The 22,290-nt window shown below is 49.5% G+C and overlaps 1 long non-coding RNA gene across 1 annotated transcript in view; it reads right to left on the reverse strand.

The window, feature by feature from the left end:
* LOC140411541 (uncharacterized) overlaps positions 1–9,175 on the reverse strand; it is a 47,849-nt gene extending 38,674 nt beyond the window's left edge. Inside the window, exons 1-2 of the long non-coding RNA XR_011940855.1 lie at positions 9,135–9,175; positions 95–205 (exon numbers count right to left, since the gene is read on the reverse strand). This is a non-coding gene — a long non-coding RNA (uncharacterized lncRNA). The remainder of the gene's footprint in view (positions 1–94; positions 206–9,134) is intronic.
* Positions 9,176–22,290: the final 13,115 nt, after the last annotated feature.

Below are 22,290 nucleotides of genomic sequence, written 5' to 3' on the forward strand. Positions count from 1 at the left end.
TGGGGAACAGTGGGATACAGAGAGGGGACACACTGGCGAACAGGGATATAGAGACACAGAACATTACCGTGGGCTAATTGACAAGATCACTGACCTGGTTGTCGTTAGCAATATATCCCAGACGGACTCTCAGTAATTCAAAAATTGACATCAGGATGAATTCTGCAATCAAATACTTTGACCGTTCCTGATCCATAACATTGAACTGATGGGAGAAGAAGACTGTTTTTGAAATGTTATCCAGCTCAGGTATGGCCTCATGCCAAAATACTCAATTACTTCAATTGAAAAACAAACACATCTCGAATATTGTTTCCATCTAACACTTCCAGGACAGGTACAGCAAGGGGTTAGATACAGAGTAAAGCTCCCTCTACACTGTCCCCATCAAACACTCCCAGGACAGGAACAGCACGGGGTTAGATACAGAGTAAAGCTCCCTCTGCACTGTCCCCATCAAATACTCCCAGGACAGGTACAGCACGGGGTTAGATAAAGAGTAAAGCTGCCTCTACACTGTCCTCGTCAAACACTCCCGGGACAGGTACAGCTCGGTATTAGATACAGAGTAAAGCGCCCTCTACACTGTCCCCATGAAACACTCCCAGGGCAGGTACAGCACGGGGTTAGATACAGAGTAAAGCTCCGTCTACACTGTCCTCATCAAACACTCCCAGGACAGGCACAGCACTGTGTTAGATACAGAGTAAAGCTCCCTCTACACTGTCCCCATCAAACACTCCCAGGACAGGTACAGCACGGGGTTAGATACAGAGTAAAGCTCCCTATACACTGTCCCCATCAAACACTCCCAGGACAGGGACAGCACGGAGTTAGATACAGAGTAAAGCTCCCTCTACACTGTCCCCATCAAACACTCCCAGGACAGGTACAGCACGGGGTTAGTTACAGAGTAAAGTTCCCTCTGTTTCCATCAAACACTCCCAGGACAGGTACAGCACAAGGTTAGATACAGATTAAAGCCCCCTCTGCACTGTCCCCATCAAACACTCCCAGGACAGGTACAGCACGGGGTTAGATACAGAGTAAAGCAGCCTCTACACTGTCCCCACCAAACACTCCCAGGACAAGTACAGCACGGGGTTACATACAGAGTAAAGCTCCCTCTCCACTGTCCCCATCAAACACTCCCAGGACAGGTACAGCACGGAGTTAGATACACAGTAAAGCTCCCTCTACACTGTCCCCATCAAACACTCCCAGCACAGGTGCAGCACGGGGTTAGATACAGAGTAAAGCTTCCTCTACACTGACCCTATCAAACACTCCCAGGACAGGTATAGCATGGGGTTAGATACAGAGTAAAGCTCCTCTACACTGTCCCCATCAAACACTCCCAGGACAGGTACAGCACGGGGTTAGATACAGAGTAAAGCTCCCTCCACACTGTCCCCATCAAACACTCCCAGGACAGGTATAGCAAGGGGTTAGATACAGAGTAAAGCTCCCTCTACAATGACCCCATCAAACACTCCCAGGACAGGTACATCACGGGGTTAGATACAGAGTAAAGCTCCCTCTACACTGTCCCCATCAAACACTCCCAGGACAGGTACAGCACGGGGTTAGATACAGAGTAAAGCTCCCTCTACACTTTCCCCAAAAAACACACCCAGGACAGGTACAGCACGGGGTTAGATACAGACTAAAGCTCCCTCTACACTGTCCCCATCAAACACTCCCAGGACAGGTACAGCACGGGGTTAGATACAGAGTAAAGCTCCCTCTACACTGTCCCCATCAAACACTCCCAGGACAGGTACAGCACAGGGTTAGATACAGAGTAAAGCTCCCTGTACACTGTCTCCATCAAACACTCCCAGGACAGGTACAGCACGGGGTTAGATACAGAGTAAAGCTCCCTCTACACTTTCCCCAAAAAACACACCCAGGACAGGTACAGCACGGGGTTAGATACAGAGTAAAGCTCCCTCTACGCTGTCCTCATCAAACACTCCCAGGACAGGTAAAGCACGGGGTTAGATACAGAGTAAAGCTCCCTCTACACTGTTCCCATCAAGCACTCCCAGCACAGGTACAGCACGGGGTTAGATACAGAGTAAAGCTCCCTCTACTCTGTCCCCATCAAACACTCCCAGGACAGGTACAGCACGGGGTTAGATACAGAGGAAAGCTATCACTACACTGACCCCATCAAACACTCCCAGGACAGGTTTAGCACGGGGTTAGATACAGAGTAAAGCTCCTCTACACTGTCCCCATCAAACACTCCCAGGACAGGTACAGCACGGGGTTAGATACAGAGTAAAGCTCCCTCTACACTGTCCCCATCAAACACTCCCAGGACAGGTACAGCACAGGGTTAGATACAGAGTAAAGCTCCCTCTACACTTTCCCCAAAAAACACTCCCAGGACAGGTACAGCACGGGGTTAGATACAGAGTAAAGCTCCCTCTACGCTGTCCTCATCAAACACTCCCAGGACAGGTAAAGCACAGGGTTAGATACAGAGTAAAGCTCACTCTACACTGTCCCCATCAAACACTCCCAACACAGGTACAGCACGGGGTTAGATACAGAGTAAAGCTCCCTCTACACTGTTCCCATCAAGCACTCCCAGCACAGGTACAGCACGGGGTTAGATACAGAGTAAAGCTCCCTCTACTCTGTCCCCATCAAACACTCCCAGGACAGGTACAGCACGGGGTTAGATACAGAGGAAAGCTATCACTACACTGACCCCATCAAACACTCCCAGGACAGGTTTAGCACGGGGTTAGATACAGAGTAAAGCTCCTCTACACTGTCCCCATCAAACACTCCCAGGACAGGTACAGCACGGGGTTAGATACAGAGTAAAGCTCCCTCTACACTGTCCCCATCAAACACTCCCAGGAAAGGTACAGCACGTGGTTAGATACAGAGTAAAGCTCCCTCTACACTGTCCCCATCAAACACTCCCAGGACAGGTACAGCACGGAGTTAGATACAGAGTAAAGCTCCCTCTACACTGTCCCCATCAAACACTCCCAGGACAGGGACAGCACGGGGTTAGATACAGAGTAAAGCTCCCTCTACAGTGTCCCCATCAAACACTCCCAGCACAGGTACAGCACGGGGTTAGATACAGAGTAAAGCTCCCTCTACACTGTCCCCATCAAACACTCCCAGCACAGGTACAGAACGGGGTTAGATACAGAGTAAAGCTCCCTCTACACTGTCCCCATCAAATACTCCCAGCACAGATACAGCACGGGGTTAGATACAGAGTAAAGCTCCCTCTTCACTGACCACATCAAACACTCCCAGGACAGGTACAGCATGGGGTTAGATACAGAGTAAAGCTCCTCTACACTGTCCCCATCAAACACTCCCAGCACAGGTACAGAACGGGGTTAGATACAGAGTAAAGCTCCCTCTACACTGTCCCCATCAAACACTCCCAGCACAGATACAGCACGGGGTTAGATACAGAGTAAAGCTCGCTCTTCACTGACCCCATCAAACACTCCCAGGACAGTTACAGCACGGGGTTAGACACAGAGTAAAGCTCCCTCTACACTGTCCCCATCAAACACTGCCAGAACAGGTACAGCACGGGGTTAGATACAGAGTAAAGCTCCTTCTACACTGTCCCCATCAAACACTGCCAGGACAGTTACAGCACGGAGTTAGATACAGAGTAAAGCTCCCTCTACAATGACCCCATCAAACACTCCCAGGACAGGTACATCACGGGGTTAGATACAGAGTAAAGCTCCCTCTACACTGTCCCCATCAATCACCCACAGGACAGGTACAGCACGGGGTTAGATACAGAGTAAAGCTCCCTCTACACTTTCCCCAAAAAACACTCCCAGGACAGGTACAGCACGGGGTTAGATACAGAGTAAAGCTCCTCTACACTGTCCCCATCAAACACTCCCAGGACAGGTATAGCAAGGGGTTAGATACAGAGTAAAGCTCCCTCCACACTGTCCCCATCAAACACTCCCAGGACAGGTATAGCAAGGGGTTAGATACAGAGTAAAGCTCCCTCCACACTGTCCCCATCAAACACTCCCAGGACAGGTATAGCAAGGGGTTAGATACAGAGTAAAGCTCCCTCTACATTGTCCCCATCAAACACTCCCAGGACAGGTACAGCACGGGGTTAGATACAGAGTAAAGCTCCCTCTACAATGACCCCATCAAACACTCCCAGGACAGGTACATCACGGGGTTAGATACAGAGTAAAGCTCCCTCTACACTGTCCCCATCAATCACCCACAGGACAGGTACAGCACGGGGTTAGATACAGAGTAAAGCTCCCTCTACACTTTCCCCAAAAAACACTCCCAGGACAGGTACAGCACGGGGTTAGATACAGAGTAAAGCTCCCTCTACGCTGTCCTCATCAAACACTCCCAGGACAGGTAAAGCACAGGGTTAGATACAGAGTAAAGCATGCTCTACACTGTCCCCATCAAACACTCCCAACACAGGTACAGCACGGGGTTAGATACAGAGTAAAGCTCCCTCTACACTGTTCCCATCAAGCACTCCCAGCACAGGTACAGCACGGGGTTAGATACAGAGTAAAGCTCCCTCTACTCTGTCCCCATCAAACACTCCCAGGACAGGTACAGCACGGGGTTAGATACAGAGGAAAGCTATCACTACACTGACCCCATCAAACACTCCCAGGACAGGTTTAGCACGGGGTTAGATACAGAGTAAAGCTCCTCTACACTGTCCCCATCAAACACTCCCAGGACAGGTACAGCACGGGGTTAGATACAGAGTAAAGCTCCCTCTACACTGTCCCCATCAAACACTCCCAGGAAAGGTACAGCACGTGGTTAGATACAGAGTAAAGCTCCCTCTACACTGTCCCCATCAAACACTCCCAGGACAGGTACAGCACGGAGTTAGATACAGAGTAAAGCTCCCTCTACACTGTCCCCATCAAACACTCCCAGGACAGGGACAGCACGGGGTTAGATACAGAGTAAAGCTCCCTCTACAGTGTCCCCATCAAACACTCCCAGCACAGGTACAGCACGGGGTTAGATACAGAGTAAAGCTCCCTCTAGACTGTCCCCATCAAACACTCCCAGCACAGGTACAGAACGGGGTTAGATACAGAGTAAAGCTCCCTCTACACTGTCCCCATCAAATACTCCCAGCACAGATACAGCACGGGGTTAGATACAGAGTAAAGCTCCCTCTTCACTGACCCCATCAAACACTCCCAGGACAGGTACAGCATGGGGTTAGATACAGAGTAAAGCTCCTCTACACTGTCCCCATCAAACACTCCCAGCACATGTACAGAACGGGGTTAGATACAGAGTAAAGCTCCCTCTACACTGTCCCCATCAAACACTCCCAGCACAGATACAGCACGGGGTTAGATACAGAGTAAAGCTCGCTCTTCACTGACCCCATCAAACACTCCCAGGACAGTTACAGCACGGGGTTAGACACAGAGTAAAGCTCCCTCTACACTGTCCCCATCAAACACTGCCAGAACAGGTACAGCACGGGGTTAGATAAAGAGTAAAGCTCCTTCTACACTGTCCCCATCAAACACTGCCAGGACAGTTACAGCACGGAGTTAGATACACAGTAAAGCTCCCTCTACACTATCCCCATCAAACACTCCCAGGACAGGTACAGCATGGGGTTAGATACAGAGAAAAGCTCCTCTACACTGTCCCCATCAAACACTCCCAGGACAGGTAGAGCAGGGAGTTAGATACACAGTAAAGCTCCCTCTACACTATCTCCATCAACACTCCCAGCACAGGTACAGCACGGGGTTAGATACAGAGTAAAGTTCCCTCTACACTGTCCCCATCAATCACTCCCAGGACAGGTACAGCACGGGGTTAGATACAGAGTTACGCTCCCTCTACACTGACCCCATCAAACACTCCCAGGACAGGTACAGCACGGGGTTAGATACAGAGTAAAGCTCCTCTACACTGTCCCCATCAAACACTCCCAGGACAGGTACAGCACGGGGTTAGATACAGAGTAAAGCTCCCTCTACACTGTCCCCAACAAACACTCCCAGGACAGGCAAAGCACGGGGTTAGATACAGAGTAAAGCTCCCTCTACACTGTCCCCATCAAACACTGCCAGGACAGGTTCAGCACAGGGTTAGATACAGAGTAAAGCTCACTCTACACTGTCCCCATCAAACACTCCCAGCACAGGTACAGCACGGGGTTAGATACAGAGTAAAGCTCCCTCTACTCTGTCCCCATCAAACACTCCCAGCACAGATACAGCACGGGGTTAGATACAGAGTAAAGCTCCCTCCACACTGTCCCCATCAAACACTCCCAGCACAGGTACAGCACGGGGTTAGATACAGAGTAAAGCTCCCTCTACACTGACCCCATCAAACACTCCCAGGACAGGAACAGCACAGGGTTAGATACAGAGTAAAGCTCCTCTACACTGTCCCCATCAAACACTCCCAGGCCAGGTACAGCACGGGGTTAGATTCAGAGTAAAGCTCCCTCTACACTGTCCCCATCAAACACTCCCAGGACAGGTACAGCACGGGGTTTGACACAGATTAAATCTCCTTCTACAGTGTCCAGATAAAAAACTCTCCCAGCACAGGTACAGCACGGGGTTAGATACAGAGTAAAGCTCCCTCTACACTGTCCCCATCAAACTCTCCCTGGACAGGTACAGCACAGGGGTAGATTCAGAGTAAAGCTCCCTCTACACTGTCCCCATCAAACACTCCCAGCACAGGTACAGAACGGGGTTAGATACAGAGTAAAGCTCCCTCTACACTGTCCCCATCAAACACTCCCAGCACAGATACAGCACGGGGTTAGATACAGAGTAAAGCTCCCTCTTCACTGACCCCATCAAACACTCCCAGGACAGGTACAGCATGGGGTTAGATACAGAGTAAAGCTCCTCTACACTGTCCCCATCAAACACTCCCAGCACAGGTACAGAACGGGGTTAGATACAGAGTAAAGCTCCCTCTACACTGTCCCCATCAAACACTCCCAGCACAGATACAGCACGGGGTTAGATACAGAGTAAAGCTCCCTCTTCACTGACCCCATCAAACACTCCCAGGACAGTTACAGCACGGGGTTAGACACAGAGTAAAGCTCCCTCTACACTGTCCCCATCAAACACTCCCAGAACAGGTACAGCACGGGGTTAGATACATAGTAAAGCTCCTTCTACACTGTCCCCATCAAACACTGCCAGGACAGTTACAGCACGGAGTTAGATACACAGTAAAGCTCCCTCTACACTATCCCCATCAAACACTCCCAGGACAGGTACAGCATGGGGTTAGATACAGAGAAAAGCTCCTCTACACTGTCCCCATCATACACTCCCAGGACAGGTACAGCACGGGGTTAGATACAGAGTAAAGCTCCCTCTACACTGTCCCCAACAAACACTCCCAGGACAGGCACAGCACGGGGTTAGATACAGAGTAAAGCTCCCTCTACACTGTCCCCATCAAACACTGCCAGGACAGGTTCAGCACGGGGTTAGATACAGAGTAAAGCTCACTCTACACTGTCCCCATCAAACACTCCCAGCACAGGTACAGCACGGGGTTAGATACAGAGTAAAGCTCCCTCCACACTGTCCCCATCAAACACTCCCAGCACAGGTACAGCACGGGGTTAGATACAGAGTAAAGCTCCCTCTACACTGACCCCATCAAACACTCCCAGGACAGGAACAGCACAGGGTTAGATACAGAGTAAAGCTCCTCTACACTGTCCCCATCAAACACTCCCAGGCCAGGTACAGCACGGGGTTTGACACAGATTAAATCTCCTTCTACATTGTCCCCATCAAACACTCCCAGGACAGGTACAGTACAGGGTTAGATACAGAGTAAAGCTCCCTCTACACTGTCCCCTTCAAACACTCCCAGCACAGGTACAGAACGGGGTTAGATACAGAGTAAAGCTCCCTCTACACTGTCCCCATCAAACACTCCCAGCACAGGTACAGCACGGGGTTAGTTACAGAGTAAAGCTCCCTCTACACTGTCCCCATCAAACACTCCCAGGACAGGTACAGCACGGGGTTAGATACAGAGTAAAGCTCCCTCTGCACTGTCCCCATCAAACACTCCCAGGACAGGTACAGCACGGGGTTAGATACAGAGTAAAGCTCCCTCTACACTGTCCCCATCAAACACTCCCAGCACAGGTACAGCACGGGGTTAGTTACAGAGTAAAGCTCCCTCTACACTGTCTCCATCAAACACTCCCAGGACAGGTACAGCACGGGGTTAGATACAGAGTGAAGCTCCCTCTGCACTGTCCCCATCAAACACACCCAGGACGTACAGCACGGGGTTAGATACAGAGTAAATCTCCCTCTACACTGTCCCCATCAAACACTCCCAGGACAGGTACAGCACGGGGTTAGATACAGAGTAAAGCTCCCTCTACACTGTCCCCATCAAACACTCCCAGGACAGGTACAGCACGGGGTTAGATACAGAGTAAATCTCCCTCTACACTATCCCCATCAAACGCTCCCAGGACAGGTACAGCACGGGGTTAGATACAGAGTAAAGCTCCCTCTACACTGTCCCCATCAAACACTCCCAGCACAGGTACAGCACGGGGTTAGTTACAGAGTAAAGCTCCCTCTACACTGTCCCCATCAAACACTCCCAGGACAGGTACAGCACGGGGTTAGATACAGAGTGAAGCTCCCTCTGCACTGACTCCATCAGACACTCCCAGGACAGGTACAGCACGGGGTTAGATACAGAGTAAAGCTCCCTCTGCACTGTCCCCATCAAACACACCCAGGACGTACAGCACGGGGTTAGATACAGAGTAAATCTCCCTCTACACTGTCCCCATCAAACACTCCCAGGACAGGTACAGCACGGGGTTAGATACAGAGTAAAGCTCCCTCTACACTGTCCCCATCAAACACTCCCAGGACAGGTACAGCACGGGGTTAGATACAGAGTAAATCTCCCTCTACACTATCCCCATCAAACGCTCCCAGGACAGGTACAGCACGGGGTTAGATACAGAGTAAAGCTCCCTCTACACTGTCCCCATCAAACACAGAGTAAAGCGGCAGCCGTGCGCAGGGGCCCTCTGGGAGGTGAGTAGTGAGTTTAAAAGCTCTTACCTATACAGGAGCAGCCCTTTGGATTTCGGCGGCAGCGGTGCGCAGGGGACTTCTGGGAGGTGAGTAGTGAGTTTAAAAGCTCTTACCTATACAGGAGCAGCCCTTTGGATTTCAGCGGCAGCGGTGCGCAGGGGCCTTCTGGGAGGTGAGTAGTGAATTTAAAAAGCCTTGCCTGGTCCCGTGTCTGTTCTTCTTTTCTGTTTTATTTGTTTTTATATAAGGCGGGAACCGGAAGTTCGACCTCTGGCAAGTCCCCCCCCCCCCCCCCCCCCCCAACCAATAAATTCTGGTGGAGAGGAAACCCGAGACACTACACGTGTAGTGTCTCCCACCCGCCCTCCTCCTCTAACCTAATAATAAGACCCATTGGTGGAAGGTAAGTGCCATATTATATTATTATATTATTAGCATTGTGCAGGTCAAGGATCGGAGGTGGAGGAGCAGTCTCTGTCAGCGAGAGAACCTGAGAACATCTCAGACACTCAGAAGGTAAGCAAGTGATTTTTACTTTTATACCTTTTTTCAAATTGTGTGTGTCGGGGGGCAACTGAAGTGACATCACAGAAAAGCTGTGACCTGAGTGGCTGGTTGGGATTCTAACCTAAATTTAAAAAAATTTTGAGTATTTGGGAACTAATTAAACATAATAACTTAATTATAATTTAGAGGATATCTAAGCCAGAGATCGGAGAGTATTATAGTTAGCTATCGCATTTCTATTAGAAATCTAGTGCTAGGAAACAGATAGTTGACAGTAACTTTGCAATTTAAAAAAAAAAGTATTTAAAAAAAAGACAAATTTTAATTTTAATTAATTGATGCAATGTCAGTTAGAGGGGTGCTGTGCTCTGACTGTGAGATGTGGCAGGTCCGGGAGGCTTCCAGCGTCCCGGATGGCTTCATCTGCAGAAAGTGCACCCAACTGCAGCTCCTCACAGACCGCATGGTTCGGTTGGAGCAGCAATTGGATGCACTGAGGAGCATGCAGGTGGCGGAGAGCGTCATAGATCGCAGTTATGTAAATGTGGTCACACCCAAGGTGCAGGCAGAGAAATGGGTGACCACCAGAAAGGGCTGGCAGTCAGTGCAGGAATCCCCTGTGGTTGTCCCCCTCTCGAACAGATATACCCCTTTGGATACTGTCGGGGGGATAGCCTATCAGGGGAAAACAGCAGCAGCCAGAGCAGTGGCACCACGGCTGGCTCTGATGTTCAGAAGGGAGGGTCAAAGCGCAGAAGAGTAATAGTAATAGGGGACTCTAAAGTCAGGGGCACAGATAGGCGCTTCTGTGGACGTGAAAGAGACTCCAGGATGGTATGTTGCCTCCCTGGTGCCAGGGACCAGGATGTCTCCGAACGGGTAGAGGGAATCCTGAAGGGGGAGGGCAAACAGGCAGAGGTCGTTGTACATATTGGTACTAACGACATAGGCAGGAAGGGGCATGAGGTCCTGCAGCAGGAGTTCAGGGAGCTAGGCAGAAAGTTAAAAGACAGGACCTCGAGGGTTGTAATCTCGGGATTACTCCCTGTGCCACGTGCCAGTGAGGCTAGAAATAGGAAGATAGAGCAGACAAACACGTGGCTAAACAGCTGGTGTAGGAGGGAGGGTTTCCGTTATCTGGACCACTGGGAGCTCTTCCGGGGCAGGTGTGACCTGTATAAGAAGGATGGGTTGCACCTAAACCGGAGAGGCATAAATATCCTGGCCGCGAGGTTTGCTAGTGTCACACGGGAGGGTTTAAACTAGTATGGCAGGGGGGTGGGCACGGGAGCAATAGGTCAGAAGGTGAGAGCATTGAGGGAGAACCAGGGAATAGGGACAGTGTGGTTCTGAGGCAGAGCAGACGGGGAGAAGTTGCTGAACACAGCGGGTCTGGTGGCCTGAAGTGCATATGTTTTAATGCAAGGAGCATTACGGGTAAGGCAGATGAACTTAGAGCTTGGATTACTACTTGGAACTATGATGTTGTTGCCATTACAGAGACCTGGTTGAGGGATGGGCAGGATTGGCAGCTAAACGTTCCAGGATTTAGATGTTTCAGGCGGGATAGAGGGGGATGTAAAAGGGGAGGCGGAGTTGCGCTACTTGTTCGGGAGAATATCACAGCTATACTGCGAGAGGACACCTCAGAGGGCAGTGAGGCTATATGGGTAGAGATCAGGAATAAGAAGGGTGCAGTCACAATGTTGGGGGTATACTACAGGCCTCCCAACAGCCAGCGGGAGATAGAGGAGCAGATAGGTAGACAGATTTTGGAAAAGAGTAAAAACAACAGGGTTGTGGTGATGGGAGACTTCAACTTCCCCAATATTGACTGGGACTCACTTAGTGCCAGGGGCTTAGACGGGGCGGAGTTTGTAAGGAGCATCCAGGAGGGCTTCTTAAAACAATATGTAAACAGTCCAACTAGGAAAGGGGCGGGACTGGACCTGGTATTGGGGAATGAGCCCGGCCAGGTGGTAGATGTTTCAGTAGGGGAGCATTTCGGTAACAGTGACCACAATTCAGTAAGTTTTAAAGTACTGGTGGACAAGGATAAGAGTGGTCTGAGGATGAATGTGCTAAATTGGGGGAAGGCTAATTATAACAATATTAGACGGGAACTGAAGAACATAGATTGGGGGCGGATGTTTGAGGGCAAATCAACATCTGACATGTGGGAGGCTTTCAAGTGTCAGTTGAAAGGAATACAGGACCGGCATGTTCCTGTGAGGAAGAAAGATAAATACGGCAATTTTCGGGAACCTTGGATGACGAGTGATATTGTAGGCCTCGTCAAAAAGAAAAAGGAGGCATTTGTCAGGGCTAAAAGGCTGGGAACAGACGAAGCCTGTGTGGCATATAAGGAAAGTAGGAAGGAACTTAAGCAAGGAGTCAGGAGGGCTAGAAGGGGTCATGAAAAGTCATTGGCAAATAGGGTTAAGGAAAATCCCAAGGCTTTTTACACGTACATAAAAAGCAAGAGGGTAGCCAGGGAAAGGGTTGGCCCACTGAAGGATAGGCAAGGGAATCTATGTGTGGAGCCAGAGGAAATGGGCGAGGTACTAAATGAATACTTTGCATCAGTATTCACCAAAGAGAAGGAATTGGTAGATGTTACATATAGAACATAGAACATAGAACAATACAGCGCAGTACAGGCCCTTCGGCCCACGATGTTGCACCGAAACAAAAGCCATCTAACCTACACTATACCATTATCATCCATATGTGTATCCAATAAACTTTTAAATGCCCTCAATGTTGGCGAGTTCACTACTGTAGCAGGTAGGGCATTCCACGGCCTCACTACTGTTTGCATAAAGAACCTACCCCTGACCTCTGTCCTATATCTATCACCCCTCAGTTTAAGGCTATGTCCCCTCGTGCTAGCCATTTCCATCCGCGGGAGAAGGCTCTCACTGTCCACCCTATCTAACCCTCTGATCATTTTGTATGCCTCTATTAAGTCTCCTCTTAACCTTCTTCTCTCTAACGAAAACAACCTCAAGTCCATCAGCCTTTCCTCATAAGATTTTCCCTCCATACCAGGCAACATCCTGGTAAATCTCCTCTGCACCCGTTCCAAAGCCTCCACGTCCTTCCTATAATGCGGTGACCAGAACTGTACGCAATACTCCAAATGCGGCCGTACCAGAGTTCTGTACAGCTGCAACATGACCTCCTGACTCCGGAACTCAATCCCTCTACCAATAAAGGCCAACACTCCATAAGCCTTCTTCACCACCCTATCAACCTGGGTGGCAACTTTCAGGGATCTATGTACATGGACACCTAGATACCTCTGCTCATCCACACTTTCAAGAACTTTTCCATTAGCCAAATATTCCACATTCCTGTTTTTCCTTCCAAAGTGAATCACCTCACACTTCTCTACATTAAACTCCATTTGCCACCTCTCAGCCCAGCTCTGCAGCTTATCTATATCCCTCTGTAACCTGCTACTTCCTTCCACACTATCGACAACACCACCGACTTTAGTATCATCTGCAAATTTACTCACCCACCCTTCTGCGCCTTCCTCTAGGTCATTGATAAAAATGACAAACAGCAACGGCCCCAGAACAGATCCTTGTGGTACTCCACTTGTGACAGAACTCCATTCTGAACATTTCCCATCAACCACCACCCCCTGTCTTCTTTCAGCTAGCCAATTTCTGATCCACATCTCTAAATCACCCTCAATCCCCAGCCTCCGTATTTTCTGCAATAGCCTACCGTGGGGAACCTTATCAAACGCTTTGCTGAAATCCATATACACCACATCAACTGCTCTACCCTCGTCTACCTGTTCAGTCACCTTCTCAAAGAATTCGATAAGGTTTGTGAGGCATGACCTACCCTTCACAAAGCCATGCTGACTATCCCTGATCATATTATTCCTATCTAGATGATTATAAATCTTGTCTCTTATAATCCCCTCCAAGACTTTACCCACTACAGACGTGGGGCTCACCGGTCTATAGTTGCCGGGGTTGTCTCTGCTCCCCTTTATGAACAAAGGGACCACATTTACTATCCTCCAGTCCTCTGGCACTATTCCTGTAGCCAATGATGCCATAAAAATCAAAGCCAATGGTCTAGCAATCTCTTCCCTGGCCTCCCATAGAATCCTAGGATAAATCCCATCAGGTCCCGGGGACTTATCTATTTTGGACTTATCTGTCCAGAATTGCCAACACCTCTTCCCTACGTACCTCAATGCCATCTAATCTATTTACCTGGAGCTCAGCATTCTCCTCCACAACATTACCTTTTTCCTGAGTGAATACTGACGAAAAATATTCATTTAGTATCTCGCCTATCTCTTCAGACTCCACACACAATTTCCCATCCCTGTCCTTGACTGGTCCTACTCTGTCCCTAGTCATTCGCTTATTCCTGACATACCTATAGAAAGCTTTTGGGTTTTCCTTGATCCTTCCTGCCAAATACTTCTCATGTCCCCTCCTTGATCGTCTTAGCTCTCTCTTTAGATCCTTCCTCGCTACCTTGTATCTATCCTTCGCCCCAACCGAAACTTCACACTTCATCTTCACATAGGCCTCCTTCTTCCTCTTAACAAGAGATTCCACTTCTTTGGTAAACCACGGTTCCCTCGCTCGGCACCTTCCTCCCCGCCTGACCGGTACATACTTATCAAGAACACGCAGTAGCTGATCGTTGAACAAGCTCCACTTATCCAGTGTGTCCAACACTTGCAGCCTACTTCTCCACCTTATCCCTCCCAAGTCACGTCTAATGGCATCATAATTTCCCTTCCCCCAGCTATAACTCTTGCCCTGCGGTGTATACTTATCCCTTTCCATCCTTAACGTAAACGTCACCGAATTGTGGTCACTGTCCCCAAAGTGCTCCCCTACCTCCAAATCCAACACCTGGCCTGGTTCATTACCCAAAACCAAATCCAATGTGGCCTCGCCTCTTGTTGGCCTGTCAACAAACTGTGTCAGGAAACCCTCCTGCACACACTGTACAAAAAACGACCCATATAATGTACTCGAACTATATCTTTTCCAGTCAATATTTGGAAAGTTAAAGTCTCCCATAATAACTACCCTATTACTTTCGCTCTTATCCAGGATCATCCTCGCCATCCTTTCCTCTACATCCCTAGAACTATTTGGAGGCCTATAGAAAACTCCCAACAGGGTGACCTCTCCTTTCCTGTTTCTAACCTCAGCCCATACTACCTCGGAAGATGAGTCCCCATCTAGCATCCTCTCCGCCACCGTAATACTGCTCTTGACTAGCAGCGCCACACCTCCCCCTCTTTTGCCTCCTTCTCTGAGCTTACTAAAACACCTAAACCCCGGAACCTGCAACATCCATTCCTGTCCCTGCTCTATCCATGTCTCCACAATGGCCACAACATCGAAGTCCCAGGTACCAACCCATGCTGCCAGTTCCCCTACCTTATTTCGTATACTCCTGGCATTGAAGTAGACACACTTCAAACCACCTACCTGAACACTGGCCCCCTCCTGCGACGTCAAATCTGAGCTCCTGACCTCTATACTCTCATTCTCCCTTACCCTAAAACTACAATCCAGGTTCCCATGCACCTGCTGCATTAGTTTAAACCCCCCCCAAAGAGCACTAACAAATCTCCCCCCCAGGGGTTGAGTCTGGAGAAGGGGGTGTAGATAGCCTGGGTCACATTGTGATCCAAAAAGACGAGGTGTTGGGTGTCTTAAAAAATATTAAGGTAGATAAGTCCCCAGGGCCTGATGGGATCTACCCCAGAATACTGAAGGAGGCTGGAGAGGAAATTGCTGCGGCCTTGACAGAAATCTTTGGATCCTCGCTGTCTGTTTGGATAGTCAGAGGCTTTTCCCCAGGGTAGAGGGGTCAATTACTAGGGGGCATAGGTTTAAGGTGAGAGGGGCAAAGTTTAGAGTAGATGTACGAGGCAAGTTTTTTACGCAGAGGGTAGTGGGTGCCTGGAACTCACTACCGGAGGAGGTAGTGGAAGCAGGGACGATAGGGACATTTAAGGGGCATCTTGACAAATATATGAATAGGATGGGAATAGAAGGATACGGACCCAGGAAGTGTAGAAGATTGTAGTTTAGTCGGGCAGTATGGTCGGCACGGGCTTGGAGGGCCGAAGGGCCTGTTCCTGTGCTGTACATTTCTTTGTTCTTTGTTCTTTGTTGTCTTCAGGGGATGTCCCGGAGGACTGGAGAATAGCCAATGTTGTTCCTCTGTTTAAGAAGGGTAGCAAGGATAATCCCAGGAACTACAGGCCGGTGAGCCTTACTTCAGTGGTAGGGAAATTACTGGAGAGAATTCTTCGAGACAGGATCTACTCCCATTTGGAAGCAAATGGACGTATTAGTGAGAGGCAGCATGGTTTTGTGAAGGGGAGGTCGTGTCTCACTAACTTGATAGAGATTTTCGAGGAGGTCACTAAGATGATTGATGCAGGTAGGGCAGTAGATGTTGTCTATATGGACTTCAGTAAGGCCTTTGACAAGGTCCCTCATGGTAGACTAGTACAAAAGGTGAAGTCACACGGGATCAGGGGTGCACTGGCAAGGTGGATACAGAACTGGCTAGGCCATAGAAGGCAGAGGGTAGCAATGGAGGGATGCTTTTCTAATTGGAGGGCTGTGACCAGTGGTGTTCCACAGGGATCAGTGCTGGGACCTTTGCTCTTTGTAGTATATATAAATGATTTGGAGGAAAATGTAACTGGTCTGATTAGTAAGTTTGCAGACGACACAAAGGTTGGTGGAATTGCGGTTAGCGATGAGGACTGTCTGAGGATACAGCAGGATTTAGATTGTCTGGAGACTTGGGCGGAGAAATGGCAGATGGAGTTTAATCCGGACAAATGTGAGGTAATGCATTTTGGAAGGGCTAATGCAGGTAGGGAATATAAAGTGAATGGTAGAACCCTCAAGAGTATTGAAAGTCAAAGAGATCTAGGAGTACAGGTCCACAGGTCATTGAAAGGGGCAACACAGGTGGAGAAGGTAGTCAAGAAGGCATACGGCATGCTTGCCTTCATTGGCCGGGGCATTGAGTATAAGAATTGGCAAGTCAATTTGCAGCTGTATAGAACCTTAGTTAGGCCACACTTGGAGTATAGTGTTCAATTCTGGTCGCCACACTACCAGAAGGATGTCGAGGCTTTAGAAAGGGTGCAGAAGAGATTTACCAGAATTTTGCCTGGTATGGAGGGCATAAGCTATGAGGAGCGATTGAATAAACTCGGATTGTTCTCACTGGAACGAAGGAGGTTGAGGGGCGACCTGATAGAGGTATACAAAATTATGAGGGGCATAGACAGAGTGGATAGTCAGAGGCTTTTCCCCAGGGTAGAGGGGTCAATTACTAGGGGGCATAGGTTTAAGGTGAGAGGGGCAAGGTTTAGAGTAGATGTACGAGGCAAGTCTTTTACGCAGAGGGTAGTGGGTGCCTGGAACTCACTACCGGAGGAGGTAGTGGAGGCAGGGACGATAGGGACATTTAAGGGGCATCTTGACAAATATATGGATAGGATGGGAATAGAAGGATAAGGACCCAGGAAGTGTAGAAGATTGTAGTTTAGTCGGGCAGTATGGTCGGCAGGGGCTTGGAGGGCCGAAGGGCCTGTTCCTGTGCTGTACATTTCTTTGTTCTTTGTTCTACACTGTCCCCATTAAACACTCCCAGGACAGGTACAGCACGGGGTTAGATGTAGAGTAAAGCTCCCTCTACACTGTCCCCATGAAACAATCCCAGGACAGGAACAGCACGGGGTTAGATACAGAGTAAAGCTCCCTCTACACTGACCCCATCAAACACTCCCAGGACAGGTACTGCACGGGGTTAGATACAGAGTAACGCCCCCTCTACACTGTCCCCATCAAACACTCCCAGGACAGATACAGCACGGGGTTAGATACAGAGTAAAGCTCCCTCGACACTGTCCCCATCAAACACTCCCAGGACAGGAACAGCACGGGGTTAGATACAGAGTAAAGCTCCCTCTACACTGACCCCATCAAACACTCCCAGGACAGGTACAGCACAGGGTTAGATACAGAGTAAAGCTCCCTCTACACTGTCCCCATCAAACACTCCCAGGACAGGAACAGCATGGGGTTAGATACAGAGTAAAGCTCCTCTACACTGTCCCCATCAAACACTCATAGAACAGGTACAGCACGGGGTTAGATACAGAGTAAAGCTCCTTCTACATTGTCCCCATCAAACACTCCCATGACAGGTACAGCACGGGGTTAGATAGAGAGTAAAGCTCCCTCTACACTGTCCCCATCAAACACTGCCAGGACAGGTAAAGCACAGAGTTAGATACACAGTAAAGCTCCCTCTACACTGTCCCCATCAAACACTCGGAGCACAGGTACAGCACGGGGTTAGATACAGAGTAAATCTCCCTCTACTCTGACCCCATCAAACACTCCCAGGACAGGTACAGCACGGGGTTCGATACCGAGTAAAGCTCCCTCGACACTGTCCCCATCAAACACTCCCAGGACAGGTACAGCACCGAGTTAGATACACAGTAAAGCTCCCTATACACTGTCCCCATCAAACACTCCCAGCACAGGTACAGCACAGGGTTAGATACAGAGTAAAGCTCCCTCTACACTGACCCCATCAATAACTCCCAGGACAGGTACAGCATGGGGTTAGATACAGAGTAAAGCTCCCTCTACACTGTCCCCATCAAACACTCATAGAACAGGTACAGCACAGGGTTAGATACAGAGTAAAGCTCCTTCTACATTGTCCCCATCAAACACTGCCAGGACAGGTACAGCACGGGGTTAGATACAGAGTAAAGCTCCCTCTACACTGTCCCCATCAAACACTCCCAGCACAGGTACAGCACGGGGTTAGATACAGAGTAAAGCTCCCTCTACTCTGACCCCATCAAACACTCCCAGGACAAGTACAGCACGGGGTTCGATACCGAGTAAAGCTCCTCTACACTGTCCCCATCAAACACTCCCAGGACAGGTACAGCACGGGGTTAGATACAGAGTAAAGCTCCCTCTACACTGTCCCCAAAAAACACTCCCAGGACAGGTACAGCACAGGGTTAGATACAGAGTAAAGCTCACTCTACACTGTCCCCATAAAACACTCCCAGCACAGGTACAGCACGGGGTTAGTTACAGAGTAAAGCTCCCTCGACACTGTCCCCATCAAACACTCCCAGGACAGGTACAGCACGGAGTTAGATACACAGTAAAGCTCCCTCTACACTGTCCCCATCAAACACTCCCAGCACAGGTACAGCACAGGGTTAGATACAGAGTAAAGCTCCTCTACACTGTCCCCATCAAACACTCATAGAACAGGTACAGCACGGGGTTAGATACAGAGTAAAGCTCCTTCTACATTGTCCCCATCAAACACTCCCAGGACAGGTACAGCACGGGGTTAGATACAGAGTAAAGCTCCCTCTACTCTGACCCCATCAAACACTCCCAGGACAGGTACAGCACGGGGTTCGATACCGAGTAAAGCTCCTCTACACTGTCCCCATCAAACACTCCCAGGACAGGTACAGCACGGGGTTAGATACAGAGTAAAGCTCCCTCTACACGGTCCCCAACAAACACTCCCAGGACAGGTACAGCACAGGGTTAGATACAGAGTAAAGCTCACTCTACACTGTCCCCATCAAATACTCCCAGCGCAGGTACAGCACGGGGTTAGATACAGAGTAAAGCTCCCTCTACACTGTCCCCATCAAACACTCCCAGGACAGGTACAGCACGGGGTTAGATACAGAGTAAAGCTCCCTCTACACTGTCATCATCAAACACTCCCAGGACAGGTACAGCACGGGGTTAGATACAGAGTAAAGCTCCTCTACACTGTCCCATCAAACACTCATAGAACAGGTACAGCACGGGGTTAGATACAGAGTAAAGCTCCTTCTACATTGTCCCCATCAAACACTCCCATGACAGGTACAGCACGGGGTTAGATAGAGAGTAAAGCTCCCTCTACACTGTCCCCATCAAACACTGCCAGGACAGGTAAAGCACGGAGTTAGATACACAGTAAAGCTCCCTCTACACTGTCCCCATCAAACACTCGGAGCACAGGTACAGCACGGGGTTAGATACAGAGTAAATCTCCCTCTACTCTGACCCCATCAAACACTCCCAGGACAGGTACAGCACGGGGTTCGATACCGAGTAAAGCTCCCTCGACACTGTCCCCATCAAACACTCCCAGGACAGGTACAGCACCGAGTTAGATACACAGTAAAGCTCCCTATACACTGTCCCCATCAAACACTCCCAGCACAGGTACAGCACAGGGTTAGATACAGAGTAAAGCTCCCTCTACACTGACCCCATCAATAACTCCCAGGACAGGTACAGCATGGGGTTAGATACAGAGTAAAGCTCCCTCTACACTGTCCCCATCAAACACTCATAGAACAGGTACAGCACGGGGTTAGATACAGAGTAAAGCTCCTTCTACATTGTCCCCATCAAACACTGCCAGGACAGGTACAGCACGGGGTTAGATACAGAGTAAAGCTCCCTCTACACTGTCCCCATCAAACACTCCCAGCACAGGTACAGCACGGGGTTAGATACAGAGTAAAGCTCCCTCTACTCTGACCCCATCAAACACTCCCAGGACAAGTACAGCACGGGGTTCGATACCGAGTAAAGCTCCTCTACACTGTCCCCATCAAACACTCCCAGGACAGGTACAGCACGGGGTTAGATACAGAGTAAAGCTCCCTCTACACTGTCCCCAAAAAACACTCCCAGGACAGGTACAGCACAGGGTTAGATACAGAGTAAAGCTCACTCTACACTGTCCCCATAAAACACTCCCAGCACAGGTACAGCACGGGGTTAGTTACAGAGTAAAGCTCCCTCGACACTGTCCCCATCAAACACTCCCAGGACAGGTACAGCACGGAGTTAGATACACAGTAAAGCTCCCTCTACACTGTCCCCATCAAACACTCCCAGCACAGGTACAGCACAGGGTTAGATACAGAGTAAAGCTCCTCTACACTGTCCCCATCAAACACTCATAGAACAGGTACAGCACGGGGTTAGATACAGAGTAAAGCTCCTTCTACATTGTCCCCATCAAACACTCCCAGGACAGGTACAGCACGGGGTTAGATACAGAGTAAAGCTCCCTCTACTCTGACCCCATCAAACACTCCCAGGACAGGTACAGCACGGGGTTCGATACAGAGTAAAGCTCCCTCTACACGGTCCCCAACAAACACTCCCAGGACAGGTACAGCATAGGGTTAGATACAGAGTAAAGCTCACTCTACACTGTCCCCATCAAACACTCCCAGGACAGGTACAGCACGGGGTTAGATACAGAGTAAAGCTCCCTCTACACTGTCCCCATCAAACAATCCCAGCACAGGTACAGCACGGGGTTAGATACAGAATAAAGCTCCCTCTACACTGACCCCATCAAACACTCCCAGGACAGGTACAGCACGGGGTTAGATACAGAGTAAAGCTCCTCTACACTGTCCCCATCAAACACTCCCAGGACAGGTACAGCACGGGTTTAGATACAGAGTAAAGCTCCCTCTACACTGTCCCCATCAAACACTCCCAGGACAGGTACAGCACGGGGTTTGATAGAGTAAAGCTCCTTCTACATTGTCCCCATCAAACACTCCCAGGACAGGTACAGCACGGGGTTAGATACAGAGTAAAGCTCCCTCTACACTTTCCCCATCAAACACTCCCAGGACAGGTACAGCACAGGGTTAGATACAGAGTAAAGCTCCCTCTACACTGTCCCCATCAAACACTCACAGGACAGATACAGCACGGGGTTAGATACAGAGTAAATCTCCCTCGACACTGTCCCCATCAAACACTCGCAGGACAGGTACAGCATGGGGTCAGATACAGAGTAAAGCTCCCTCTACACTGTCCCCATCAAACACTCCCAGGACAGGTACAGCACGGGGTTAGATACAGAGTAAAGCTCCCTCTACACTGTCCCCATCAAACACTCCCAGGACAGGTACAGCATGGGGTCAGATACAGAGTTTAGCTCCCTCGACACTGTCCCCATCAAACACTCCCAGGACAGGGACAGCACGGGGTTAGATACAGAGTAACTCTGAATGTTCACCTTGTAATAGAAAGCCTGAGCCTCGGTTTTAATTAAATAAACTGCGTAGACAAGATTAATGTGGAGACCAATGAGAAGGATAACGTTACTCAGGGTCATATCTGCAGGAGGGAATCAAGGGAGACAACAAATTAACGCAGGTACTTTATTCAGAGGCTGTAAAGTCTCCCTCACTCCCTTCTCTCTCTGTCACACAGTCCAGTATCTGGGGAGGTCTCTCTAACCCTCTCTCTCTCTCACACACTCTTGTATCTGGGGAGATCTCTCTAATCCTCTCTCTCTCTCTCTCTCTCACATTCCTGTGTCTGGGGAGGTCTCTAATCCTCGCTCTCTCTCTCTCTCTCTCTCACACTCCTGTATCTGGTGAGGTCTCTCTAATCCTCGGTCTCTCTCTCTCTCTCTCGCTCTCACACTCCTGTATCTGGGAAGGTCTCTCTAACCCTCTCCCTCTATCTCTCGCTCTCCCACTCCTGTATCTGCGGAGGACTCTCTAACCCTCTCTCTCTGTCTCTCTCGCACACACACTCCTGTATCTGGGCAG

The sequence above is a fragment of the Scyliorhinus torazame genome, chromosome 4 (assembly GCF_047496885.1).
Source record: "Scyliorhinus torazame isolate Kashiwa2021f chromosome 4, sScyTor2.1, whole genome shotgun sequence".
NCBI lineage: Eukaryota > Metazoa > Chordata > Chondrichthyes > Carcharhiniformes > Scyliorhinidae > Scyliorhinus > Scyliorhinus torazame.